Source organism: Phalacrocorax aristotelis, chromosome 1 (genome assembly GCF_949628215.1).
Source record: "Phalacrocorax aristotelis chromosome 1, bGulAri2.1, whole genome shotgun sequence".
NCBI lineage: Eukaryota > Metazoa > Chordata > Aves > Suliformes > Phalacrocoracidae > Phalacrocorax > Phalacrocorax aristotelis.
In genome coordinates, this window is record NC_134276.1 from 165,407,025 (window position 1) to 165,419,857 (window position 12,833).

At 42.8% G+C, this 12,833-nt stretch overlaps 1 protein-coding gene across 9 annotated transcripts in view; it reads right to left on the reverse strand.

Annotated features, from left to right (window-relative positions):
- CNOT4 (CCR4-NOT transcription complex subunit 4) overlaps positions 1-9,398 on the reverse strand; it is an 80,819-nt gene extending 71,421 nt beyond the window's left edge. For 6 of the 9 annotated variants that reach the window (XM_075079999.1, XM_075079975.1, XM_075079991.1 and 3 more), the window contains exon 1: positions 9,019-9,398. The gene's annotated coding sequence lies outside the window, so the exon portion shown is untranslated. The remainder of the gene's footprint in view (positions 1-9,018) is intronic. The other 3 variants (XM_075079939.1, XM_075079949.1, XM_075079930.1) reach the window with 3 other exon arrangements.
- Positions 9,399-12,833: the final 3,435 nt, after the last annotated feature.

Consider the following 12,833-nt stretch of genomic DNA (forward strand, 5'->3'; position numbering starts at 1 on the left):
GCCTATTTCTTGTTTTATGCTGAAAATGGCAAAGAATGAAGCTTCTCTAAAATCTGGAATTCTGTAACACATACAGTTCAAGACAATGAAGTATCTATTTTAGCAATTTAGGAAACAGTTGGATAAAACACAAAGTACATCTAATTAAAATGCAACATCAACTAAACCCAATGATCTATCAGTTCTATTGGCTGAAGCAAAATATTGACTCAGAGTTCAGTTTAATTATGGAAAATACAAATACTGTGCTTAGGACATCCTCTGCTTGGGACAGACAAGAGCAGGATGCTGCTTCAAAGAGATTCACCGACATCCAAGTCAACAGAAAATAGTACAAATGTCTACCATGTCACAGTCACACTTTGGGATTATTGTTGGTTTCTGAAGAGAATACTTAGAATTTTATGTTCTGAGGGAAAAGAACAAAAAAGACACAACAACACACCACCCCACAAATGCAGAACTGGAAAACAGAACAAAACACCCTAAATCTCTCCCCCACCCTCACTTTTTTCTGGGTTGTGCTTCAGAATCTTAGACACCCTGAAGGCACTGCTGGGACAAGAAGGAGAAATATTAGGAATTATAGGGTGAAAGTCACTTCAGAAGTAGCCACTCCATTCCCAGCCTTTCTGCTACTACAGCATACACTGTAGTTTTCTATAAAATATACCTTTCAGAAGGTGGAAGATTACACTTAATTCAGCATTCTTTAGCCAACAAGATTTTATTCTTAACAGATCTACAAGGCAATAACTCTCATAAATTACTGATTATGGTTCAATTTTATCAGACAGAAATAAGGATAAGAAATTCTAAAATCTAAGCAAATTAAGATAAAGGTGGAAACTACAATCACAAGACTGTCCCAAGGGTAAAAGTTACATTACAAGGAAGTAAACTCCATTTCTTTGGGGCAGAAATTAGGGATAACCTTGAATTATTCAGAAATTTATATTTATTATACCAAAACACAGGAATTTAAAGACTCCAGATAAGACTCTTGTATCACTGCCTTCTAGTGAAGGTTGCGTCCCCCAACAGGATGAACACTAGAAAATTTTACAGATTCACAGATTAACAAGAACAAAGTATAACCACTCAAACACACTCAAGTCTAAAACTGGTCAAAATAAGCTGCAGCATTACTGTAGACATCCATTTAGTATTTGCAAAAAAATTGACTTCTATTTCAAAAAGCAAACCAGAGTACAGACATTTAACCTTGAAGCACAGGAAAACTTCAGAGGATGGAAGAATCTTTATATCACTCACTCCACACGCTTGCTAGAAATCCAGAGAGGTAATTGTTTTGTGCAGTATTCACTCACATCGTAAATCCCAATTCCCATGTATCTCGTACACAAGCTACAACCTTCTGCTTCTACTTTTCAGGGAAATACATATTTGTTACTAAACGAAATTGAGAAAGATCAGGACCTGCATTCAGGGAAGTACCTTTATCTCAATGGGGAACAGAATGTGTAACTGCTTGAAGATAACCTATATGCTGTAGTAAACAAATTCTAGAGACAGTCACATACAAAGTAATTGTCTTAAAAGAAGAAAAAAAAAAGAAATGGGAGAACATTAAGTAGTGTCCTGGGGAAATAATCTTCCAGGTCATTTTCTAAAAAGGCAGGGCAGAAAGGTGAAGCTAATTCAGTATTCTAAAAAGAAGCAATCTAGTAAAATACTCAGGCATTGGCTTCCACAAACTTAAGCACTATATGTAGTATTGGTTTTAGACAAATTCTTTCTACTGCTACCTCAACTATATGGAGCTGCATTAACTCAGGCAGATGAAGTTAAAGAGTCATTCGATATGTACAAAGGGCTGAATTAAATCCCAAACAAATAATCTGTCAGACTATGACAAATATATGCTATAAAAAGCACAGAAGTTGAAGTTGACTGCAAATGCACTTGCCCAGTTTATCCTTTAAATGCTTTGATTTTCTAATAACAATAAAGACAATTCTGAGTTTTCACTGATCAAGAGCAACTGAATATAGCTCCTTCAGAGAAGCCTAGGCCCATGTGAGATGCTAACTAACCAGAACCAATATGAAATTCAAATGCCTGCCTTAAGAGAACTGGCTATTAGATTTAAGTTTCTTTAAAAAACAGAAGGAAAAAATACAAAGGTAAGACAGTATTAAGGAGGCCTCAGAAACATTCATGCTGATGTCAGCTCTGCTTGAGGGGATGCTCTCTAATATCTGGCTTTACATTTAGTTAAAAAAAAACACACACAAAACAAGACACAATCTGGAGAGTGACACCAAGTCCATCTACTTTCTTGTACTTCTACAGACCAGGGTCTTTCCTGAGTCCATTATAAGTCTCGGGGGGAAAAAATGGTACCATCAGAAGATGCTGCACTGCACCTCTATGGAATTTACCTTCATCATGCTTCAGAGTTGGCACACACTGAATACAGCAGTAAGAGCAGCTGGTTGCTCCTCTCAACCAGTAAGTGGCTCATTTATTAAGCATGGATGACTACAGCACTGCAAGTGCCAAAAGGAACCTGCCTCTCACCTCGTCCTACCAAATTACATTTGTTTGAAAACAAATTTTGCTTCACCTCTACTCAGTCTAATATATATCTGTCTCTGTGTGTGCAAAGAATTTAAAAAGACTCATGGTAATTGATATTAATTATCAGTAGAGACAGAATAAGCATTTTACTTTTAAGTGCCTGTTTTCTGATTCTTCACTTTAGTTATACTCCATATAACTAAGCTCAAAAAATAAAAAACTGCCACTGCAGGCTTCCTTGTAAAGATGGCTGTATGGTCATCTCTTTTGGTTACCAAACCCAGCAGCAGTTAGCTGGTTTCCCAGAAGAAGATACTGTTGCCTACAGAACCAATTCTAAGCAGTTTCTGCCTGAGGTAGAGTGTTTTCTTAACACTGTCAGAGAGTCATATGGTCACACAACACAGCTGGCTCTTACCAAGTTTCACTGTGCTATGTATTTATACAGTAGTAACCAGAGCAATAGTTCTCATACAAGGTATGACACTGCCCCATCACCAGGCAATCATGATCCTCAAAGTTAAATCGGAATGAGACCACAAGCAAAAGAATTAAGAAATTAATGGCTCAATTAGAGCAGGAAACCACTACACTGGTAAAAACGTGTAGATGGACCTACCTTGAAGCATGCTTATGATTACAACTACTATTCAAAATAAAAATGAAGCTAATCCAGCCAGAAGATGACACTACCCATGTGCAGAAGACAGCTTGATGAGTATAAGAGCTGGTATTTCCTTAAACTCCCCAGCTGTTCTTCCATATTTTCACCACACACTAACAGTTATGTAAAAGAAAACCAGTGATCATCCTCTAGTTTCAGACTTACCACCTGATGTTCCAGAACCAGTTTCCCACTAACTGTGAAACCACAACATTAATATGTTAAATATATGCTTTACTGAATGAAAGGATTAGCAAAGAAGCTTTCAAAGACGGGAAGAAGCTGTAATTTCTCAGACATGGTTCCTCAGTTATAACTTAACCTAGGATGAAGTTTTGTAAAAGGAAAGCTTACCTTCTTAGGAAAAGGGAGTCAACTGGCTAAACAACCAACAGAAGCACATGCAAGCAGGCTCCTTCAGAGAAGCAGCAGTTATATGACAAATGGCGGTAAGATTAAGTCCCTAGACAAATTGGATTAATGCTACTGGGCCTCTCATTCAGACCAGTGCTTTTAACATAACTCCAGCAGTTTAGGGACCCCTACAGTTCACACTGATTGGGGGAAATGCCTTCAAATTAAGTATCAGGCAAGTCGACCTATAAACACTAATTGTGACCTAGCAAGTTTTGGCCTTTCATTTTATGTTAGTTTAGGAGCTCTCAGAGGACACTTTTTATGAATGAGATACTGAAGTCTAATTCTAGATTTCATTCAATAAAAAAGGAAGAAGTCACTTGTAATGAAGCAGCAGCTATTCAAAGAGAGGGAATAGCTTCTCCTTCTGCAATGTCCAAGAGCCCAAGGTAACTTCTATAGATCATAGCAAAGCTTTAGGTTTTTAACTGACAGCACAGCTACAGCTATACCTATCTTCTCTCATCATATTTGGAGAGAAGGTAGAGAAAGAAAAGGTAGCTGAATACTAGATATGTTGAGAAAGTGATTACTGCTACATACTTCCTTCCCCATCCCATTTTTCTAAGTTTCTAGGCTGTACTGCAAAACAGAAACCCTGAACAACAGCCACGACATGCTTACCCATCTGGGACATTACCTCCATCAAAACTTTATCACTTAAACTCCCTCAGGTAGGCAGTTCCAAAGCACATATAAATATAATTGAATTACTTCCTCTCCTGCACTCAGGTTCTGTTAATTTTTTTAAGATGGTAAGTTATTGTAACATGTAATAGGAGATGGGTTTAGAAGTAATAAAATTACTCCACCTGCAAGTACAGTATTTCACACTCTAGGTTTCTTAGCCCATGGATTTGCAATTTAAAATATACACCATTCAAACGGGATTCACATTAAATCTACACCAGTGATAGAAACTTTAAACCAAAACACAATATGTAGCCTGCTTTCAGATAAATCTCATCTGTTGAATTCAGTGTTCCTACAACCAATTGCCCAGCTTCTCACTTTTCCACTGCATTAAGCCAGGAAACTGGTAGCAAGTCTTCCTATGCAGTGTATTTTGTCCTACAACGAGCGAGATTGCTACCCTTTTAGTTACTATTTTTCTGTATCTAATCTTACATGGAAGAAACCACTATAGGAACACCCACACTGGGAAAAGTAAATGCCCCTTCTGTTAAGCAAGGAAGAGATTAGCGCTCAGTAGTCCAAAACAGAAGATTAGGTTGCAGTCTACCACAAACAATGCTTAAAAGTGTGCCAAAGTAAAACCAGGGATGAAGCACTACTTGAAAACCGTAGTACACTCTCACTCCTGTCACTTTTTTGGTCATTCCTACAAAGCTCCCATGATTCTGTTCAGAATTTGAATAATTCATTAGGAGTAGTTCAAAGTCAAGAAGGGGAAGTGTGCTGTCATTTTCACAGTTTCTTTCTCTATCCACTTCACCTCTTTTGAAAAGGAAAACCAAACACATCACCCTGAATTCCTAGTGCTAATTATTAATACTTGCAATCAAATAGAAGATATTGCAGTGTTACCTTCCAGAAATCAAGGACTGCTAAGCTGTGATGAGTAAAACACCCAAGGACCAAAATAGGACAGTCCAAGGATCTGTGCTACAACAGGGGACCCTCCATCTCACAACAAAGATGTGCAGAAGTACAGTTACTTGATATCAAATATTGCAGACAGTTGGAACCCATTTCATATTAGGCATCTATTCTTCTTGAGATAGCAGCAAGAGAATTGATGCTGGGATCACAGTACGTTAGAAAGCCACTCACAGACAGCTGAAGTTTTCCCTCCTTCCCATGCAAGAAAACAGAACCTGATCAAAAACAGACAGCTCTGCTCAGGGCACAAGCCTCAGCCATGAGCTAAGCTCCCTTTCCACCAAGTTCAGTAGCATCCTTATATCCACCTTTAACTCTGTGACTAGAAGATAAAAAAAAATCCCCCTTATGCTGACCCAACCCACCTTTTCCTAGTTTGAACACCAGCAACACACAAAGTACCTAATAAAAATACTCAAATTATTAATGATTATGAAACTAACACTAACATATTCTGCTCAAGGTACACAGAAAGGGACAAGAAGGAGCATCATTCTCTTGGCCTATACTCTCCTGATGGTTTTGGATACAGGCTTCCTCAAATTGCTAAAGCACACGCGCAGGATAGTTTACGAATGCATTATTTTGTACATGTGTGTTTAGAAAACACTTGTAAGCTCCATTTAAATGACAGACTCCTACAAGAAATACCTTGGAGTTGTCATGTTCCCAGAACAGCCAAGGGGAAGGAAAGAAAAACAAATACCACAAAACCTACCTGATCTTAGTACTATGTGGAAATCACTAGTTAAAACACTAATTCTTTCCTTTAAGCTGGTGTAGCCAGTCTAATAACAGCTAGCCAGAAGTCAAGAACATGTATTCTGAATGTTCACTAAATTAGTAGTATCTTGATAAAATTTTGAAGTAAGAAAACAATGAGGGTTCCCTTCTCAATCTCGCACAAGAAAAATGTCATCTGACAAAACCAAGCATATCATCAGCATTCCTGGTATGACATAACAAAAGCCAGTTTGATGAAAAGATGCACCTAACTGATCCAAATAGTTTAATGCAAAAACGCATACATGTTTTTACTTACAGACATTATACTCATATTTTCTGCTGGATACTTCTGTTGCTCTCCCAATTTGCTTACAGGAAGAACCAGAAGGTCTGAACAGCATCTCAAGCCATACCACACCATTTGCTGCTATACTTCATTTTCCAAGTCTGATAAGTGTTTACACTTGTTAAAATGTTAACAAATGTTAACCAATCTCCTGAAAGGAATAAATTCCTGGACTGTTCTCCAAGAACCAGAAAAGAGGGGCCTGGAGTGATGGGGACTCTATTCATAGAGCTCTGACTCCTCACACTGTTTCCATCCAATAAAAACGGACAAAGCACACAGAAAGATACACAGTGGAAAGCAAAGAAAGCATCAACATCTTCAAAGAGCTGAAACATTCAGGACATTAAAGCAAGCTAAGTTATGCCTTGCATACACACACGATGTACATTAACAACAACTAACACACGCGCTTACTCAAGTTATCTCAGCAATACTGCAAAACTGCAAGTGGGACAAAAGGTGGTTTGTGCATCCTAAGACACCATTCACCACGTGAAAGTTTAAGAGCCCTTGATCCTAGCGGTCTTGCTGAGCAAGTAATTTCCTTCCAACATGTGGTAAGGCCTATAGATCAGCCTCATCTTACCAGAACAACGAATTCGGTTGTCCGAGGCATAAGGTACAATCTATGATCAGCCACTTAGACAGTGTTTTGTAAGCACAGGTAATTGCTATTTGAAATAATCTCATTTATTTCAAAGAGGTAGGCAAAATTTTGATAAATAGTTGCCAGAGTTAAGCCTTCAGGGCCCATACTTAAAGTCCTGGTCAGAATAGTTTCAAAACATTTCACTCAAATAATATCTAACTTTCCTGAACAACAGCCATGAAGGACAACATGTATCTGTCTATAATGAATATTTTTAATTAAACAAAAGCCACTTATTTGTGTATATTCTCTCACCAGCTTCTTTAACCCAAGCCTTTTATTTAGTGGGCACTGTATAGCTGTTCTTAAACTTTCTGAAGAAAAGGTACCAAGAAATTAACAGAGCAGAATTCCTGACAGGCACACACCATATTTTTTTCTGTAAGAGACTCATCATTTTAAAAGCTACTAAAGAGGCACCTGAAAAAACATGAAAGTTAAAACCCGAGATCATTTTATCATTGTATTCCCCCTTTCCAAAACAATCCTTTCCCCTAGAACGAACTTTGTTTGCAATTCAGCCAAGTTCAATTGCCAAGCATTTCTAAATGCTTGCATGTGTTTATCTTGTTTATGAAATGGAAACTCTATCACAGAATCACAAAAGCCTAAGGTACAAGACATCTGAATCCTAGACCATGCTCTAGTTCACTATGTTATTAGAGAGATGCTAAGATACTAGAAGTATATTTGAGTATTTGTAGGCCATCTAAAACTAATTCACCCTCTCAAGCCAAACACCTAGTTTATTCTCTGCTCTTCATAACTCTGTATTTCCTTTTTTTTCAAGCAGGGAAAGAAAGGGCCTAGAAGGAGTTTCATTCTTCTACATATTCATCTTCTGTATGAGTTTCTCTTCTGTCAGTGCCAGTCATCACATTTACAAGAATATGAAGTATAGGGATGGTCAAGTTGAGACATTTTAAAACTCTACAAAAATAAAGAGTTAAAACACAGCAAGTTGAAATATGTACAGGAACTTTGGGGCAGGAGTAAGCTAACATCTGCAGGCTTAGAGTTTCCATAGCTTTAACTAGCTGATGGGTTTTGCTTACATTAACATATATTCTGGAGAGAATTGCTTCTCCTATGAACTATGTACTTGATATTACGATATTAACACAAATATATAAGCCATAGACAATTAAATCCTTTCAGGTACGGTAAGGAAGCATTTTGAGATAATTATCTAGTGTATTTTCCCTCCCCTTTTACTGCACAGGCAGCTCACTTTTAGTCTGGCAGGTAGAGCTGTACGACCGTCACTGGAAGTACGATGGGAGCCCGTACACAGCCTTGTCATTTGCTTCTGCTAACGCACAAAATGGAAAAAGCTTCTAGTATTTTGCCAGTAAGAGATGGAAAGTTACACACCGGTTATTTCACCGACAGACAAATCTTGGGAGGTTACACGGACTGTCCAAAATAACACCAAAAATAAGAGGCTGCCATTTACCATCTGTTTGCCTCTCTCTCAGGGTTAAAAAAAAAAAAGTGCAGATCACAAGAACAAATGGAGACCGGCTCCGGGGAGGAGGAAGAAGGGAAGAGAGGAAATTTCCACGCAAATCCTAAGTGAATCACGCCGCGCTGCCCGTGCCCGGCCGCGCCGGCCTCCCCCGGCAGAGGCGACCTGCTCCGGGGGCACCGTCCCCCCGCGCCCCCGGCCGGCCGGCGGCCCAGCCCGCCCCGGCGTCTCCCCCGCACCGCGCCGGGGCGGCGAGGAGGAAATAGATACAGCCTCCCCCGGGCAGCGGGACCGAGGGAGCCCCCTTCCCCGGCGACCCCCGGGAGAAGCCACCCACCCTTCCCACACGGCCCGCTGTCCTCCGCGCACGGCGGCGGCCCGGCGCGTCCCCCCCCCGCCGCCAGGGCTGGCACCGGGGGGTGGGCTGAGGCCTGCGCCGTCCCAGCGAAGCCTCGGCGCTCTCGTAGTCAGAGCGGCCCGGCTCCCCCCCCGCCTCCTCCTCCTCCTCCTCGCCTCTCCTTCCCTCCCTCCCTCCCTCCCTCCTTCCTTCTCCGGCCCGGCCTTCAGCTCGCACTCACCCGCTTTCCTCCTCCCTGCCCGGCCCACGGTGCGTGTGCGCGGCTCTCCCTCACGCTGCCCGGCGCGGCGGAGGCCGGGTGGGTGGGTGGGTGAGCGTGCGGAGAAGGAGGCGAGGAGAGGAGGAGAAGGGTGGGGAGGGAAGGAGAGAGGCGGCGAGGAAAGAGAGAAAAAGCGGGGGGGAGGGGGAAGGGAACCACACACACAAAACCACAGCAACGCTCCTGGGGCGGGACCTGCAGCGGCGGCCAGCCGGGCGCTCGGGCGGCTGCTACGACGACCTTTACGCGAGAAACGGGTAATCTCCGAGCTCGGGGCGCTCCGCTGCCAGCCCGGCCACCATCTTACATTTGGGAGACTTGCCCTGGACGCCGCCTCCCCTGCGCTTGCGCCGTCGGCAGTGGGCGGGGAGCAACGGCGGGACTGGGGGGGTCGGAGCGCGACGGCAACGGCCGCGACGGCGCGAGGCGTGACGGGAATTGTAGGCAGCGGTGGCGGCGCGGGGGTAGGCGACCGCTGTAAGGTACCGGGCCGGCGAGAGCAGGGGTAATCCCCTTCCGCCACCCGGATGAGGCCGGGGATTCTAACCCCTCTCCAGGGGCAAGGGTGACCCACCGCCCAGCGCCCCGCTCCGGGAAGTCCCCGGCCGTCAGCCCGATGCAATTTCAGCCACCTGTTGCTGGCCGTTAAACCTGCGCAGGTTTGAAGTACTGGGTTGGTTATTCCCCCCCGCCTCACGAATGTTGCTTTGGGTTTTTCTCCCCCGCCAGGACGAAGCGACCCCGTCTCTCCCCGCACCGCCGTCCGCCCCCCCCCGACTTTGCCGGTTGTTGGCTGTAACGCCCGCTGGGGGAGGGGGTGTCCTCCCAGAAGCCGGCTTTTAGCAAGCACAGCTGTCACGGCGCTTAGGTCGGGACTGGACGCGGCTCCCACTAAGTGCAAGATCTTTAGTGCTCCTCACAGCCTGCCCTTTCCCCCACCCGCCGGGAGGGCTGTGTCGTGACCCTGCGCTGCCCCAGCCCCCCCCTCCCGCCGCCGGCGGCGGCCATCGCCCCGGCGTGCCTGCCCCGTCCTCCGGGAGGGGACCCGCGGGTCCAACCGTGAAGGCCTGATGTGACAGCATTGCTTCGCTAATGAAGACATTTGTTTCTGAAGTTGCAAAATTCGGAGACCCCTTCCACGTCCCCGCGGTTCCCGGGCCGCTGTGCTGCTGTCCTGGCAGGCCCAACTTCAGGTGGCCAAGGCCTCCCTCACCGGCCCCGCACCTCGCCTGCCCAAGCACAGCTGTGGCATGGCAACAGGTGCTCACATGGTGCTGCCCCTCTGCTGAACAGATTTTTGTTATTATTAGGATTTTCCAAGGCCATTCCCATTTGCAACAGAAGCAAAAAGCACAAAAAACCCCAGTATTTTCTTGGTTTTCTCTCTTCACTCACAAAATCTAGGCAAATTCTGTTTTCATGCAGAGGGGCTCTAAGTAATATTGGCAGAAGCAACTTCCTGCAAATTCACAAAGAGAGGATCTCTCCCCACCAAAAGGCTTCTCTTTTTTTTTTTTTGTATTTCTGTTGTCAGAAACTCAAACAAACCACATTGCTTCTGTCTCCTCATTCTACTGCAGACACCCTGGGCCATAGGCCTGTTAAAACTGAACCCGTAACTCTCCCTTCCTTTTTCCTACTATCCCCATGCCACACAAAGGACCTCATCACCTCAGCTAGCAGACAAAAACAGTGCTTTTACTCACCACCGTTAGAGCTCTCCAGTGACTCTCCTGCACCAGCATCCTTAGCTTTCCGAAGAGGCAGCCTCATCCTGGGTGTTTAATTATCAGTTATCTCCAATGCACAAGCTATTACTACTTTTGCCATGAGACTACCCACCTGAGAATTTTACTTATTTCAGCAGTTGTTAGGAAAAAGAGGTGTTCATCACAGCATGCACCGGCATTACTAGTTTGTTTAGTGGCACGTTTTATTTCTTTACTATTGTGTCTTAGATTGAAGTGTTATACTAGCACAGCCTCGCACAATATGCTCGTTCCACTAACGGTAAAGTGCCTTGTGTTGGCATAGTTTATTCTCCTTCCTAAAACAAGTTAACATTACCTTGTGCATATTAAATTTTATATTGAGAGATATATATCCACAACAGGAAAGCTCTATGAATTAACTTTATCACTTCCGGCTGTAGGCAAGATCCAGGTCTGCAAAAAATAAATGCTGTTTTCAGTAGTCATCTTGACATGTGAACACAAATGCATGTTCCTTTGAAAACAAAACATACAATGGAATATAAACACCTATATATGTGAGAAATTCCATGCTTCTCTGCATATAGATTCAACTATAGCATATACTTCATATATATAGCTATGTATTAATCAAATTCATATAAAATAACACCAAAAAGGTGATAGTTTTCACACTTTCATATTGCATATGGGACTCATAGGTTCCAGAAGTACCCATTATGTAGGTAACTTATATAAGTAATGTAATTGTTGACACACCTAATACCTGGCAATGTTTCCTATTGAATAAAAGCAAGTACTCTGACTCAGAAAGATTAAAAATAATGTATCTAAAAGCTGCAGTTCTGCAGTTGAGGCTGTTTATTCAGTGAATTCTATGAGTTCTCTTAATCCAGTATTGAGGAGTCGTTCCCTTAGTAAGAGTCAGTTCGTATCCCTTTACTGAGCACTGCATGAACTCAAAATTCAGCAGCATACAATAGTAAGAAAAAATCTGCACGACTGAAGATTGCTTCGGTTGATGTTACTGAAGGTTACTCATAGCCCTGCTTCCACCTCTGCTTTAATCTGGTAAGAATAATTCACCAGGCCATCATGTGGCCATTGTAAAATTTAAGATGTATTAAATTAATTATTTTTCTTGCTTTTAACTAATTGTAATAGTTTTCATTAGATTAGTTTTCTCCCGGGCAATGCTCCATGGTTGCTGTCTTGTGGAACAAATACAGGAACCTACCAGGATTCTGCAGTTTGGGGTGAAACCAAGCTATTTTCAGGACTCCTCCAGTGTTAAGTCACCACCATTTCAAATGGCTGTCAAGCCGTATGGAAGAAACACAGCAGAGATTAACAATGGAGTGTCCTGAGAAGGGATTACAGAGAGACACAATGGTGGTATACCGATACTGGCAGCAAAGGAGGAGGTAGAAACTGAGTAATTCCTATGCCTGGTTGGGATGAAAAGTAATTACACTGGGACTTCAGGATGGTGAAGTTTGCAAAGCATCCGTACATACTGCAGTCTGAATATTCAGTAACAAAAAAACAATACAGCAGCACCTCTGCAAGTGGACATGTGTAACCGTCAGTGCCTCAGTGCTTGCCAGCAATCCAGTTGACTCGCTGCTCACTGGATTGATGCTCGTCTACCAGTGTGTGCTGGAAATACATATTGTGTGTGTGAGTGTGCTGGTACTGAGAAAATACTTGAAGATTTGGGAAGTTCATGATCCTGAGTTATGCTGGAAGCAATGGCTGGATGTGTGTGCCTATATTGCAGACTGAAAGTCAGGTTTCATAAATAGAAAAAAAAGATATTTTTGCAAGCTTCTGCAAAGCCACATTGATTACTCTTGAAAGTTCACAGATATTAATGCAGAATGATATATAATAGTTGATGATAGGTTTTTCTAGAAATTCAGCCTTATTTACTACAACAGAAATAAGAATTGCTCCCCAGGCTGCAATAGATGTTAATAATGTGTCCATTCCTTTTGTCACTCTGGGAGATCCAGATATCTTTTTGCTTCTCTGGCTAATGAAGCCTTTTACTGGGCAAATGTG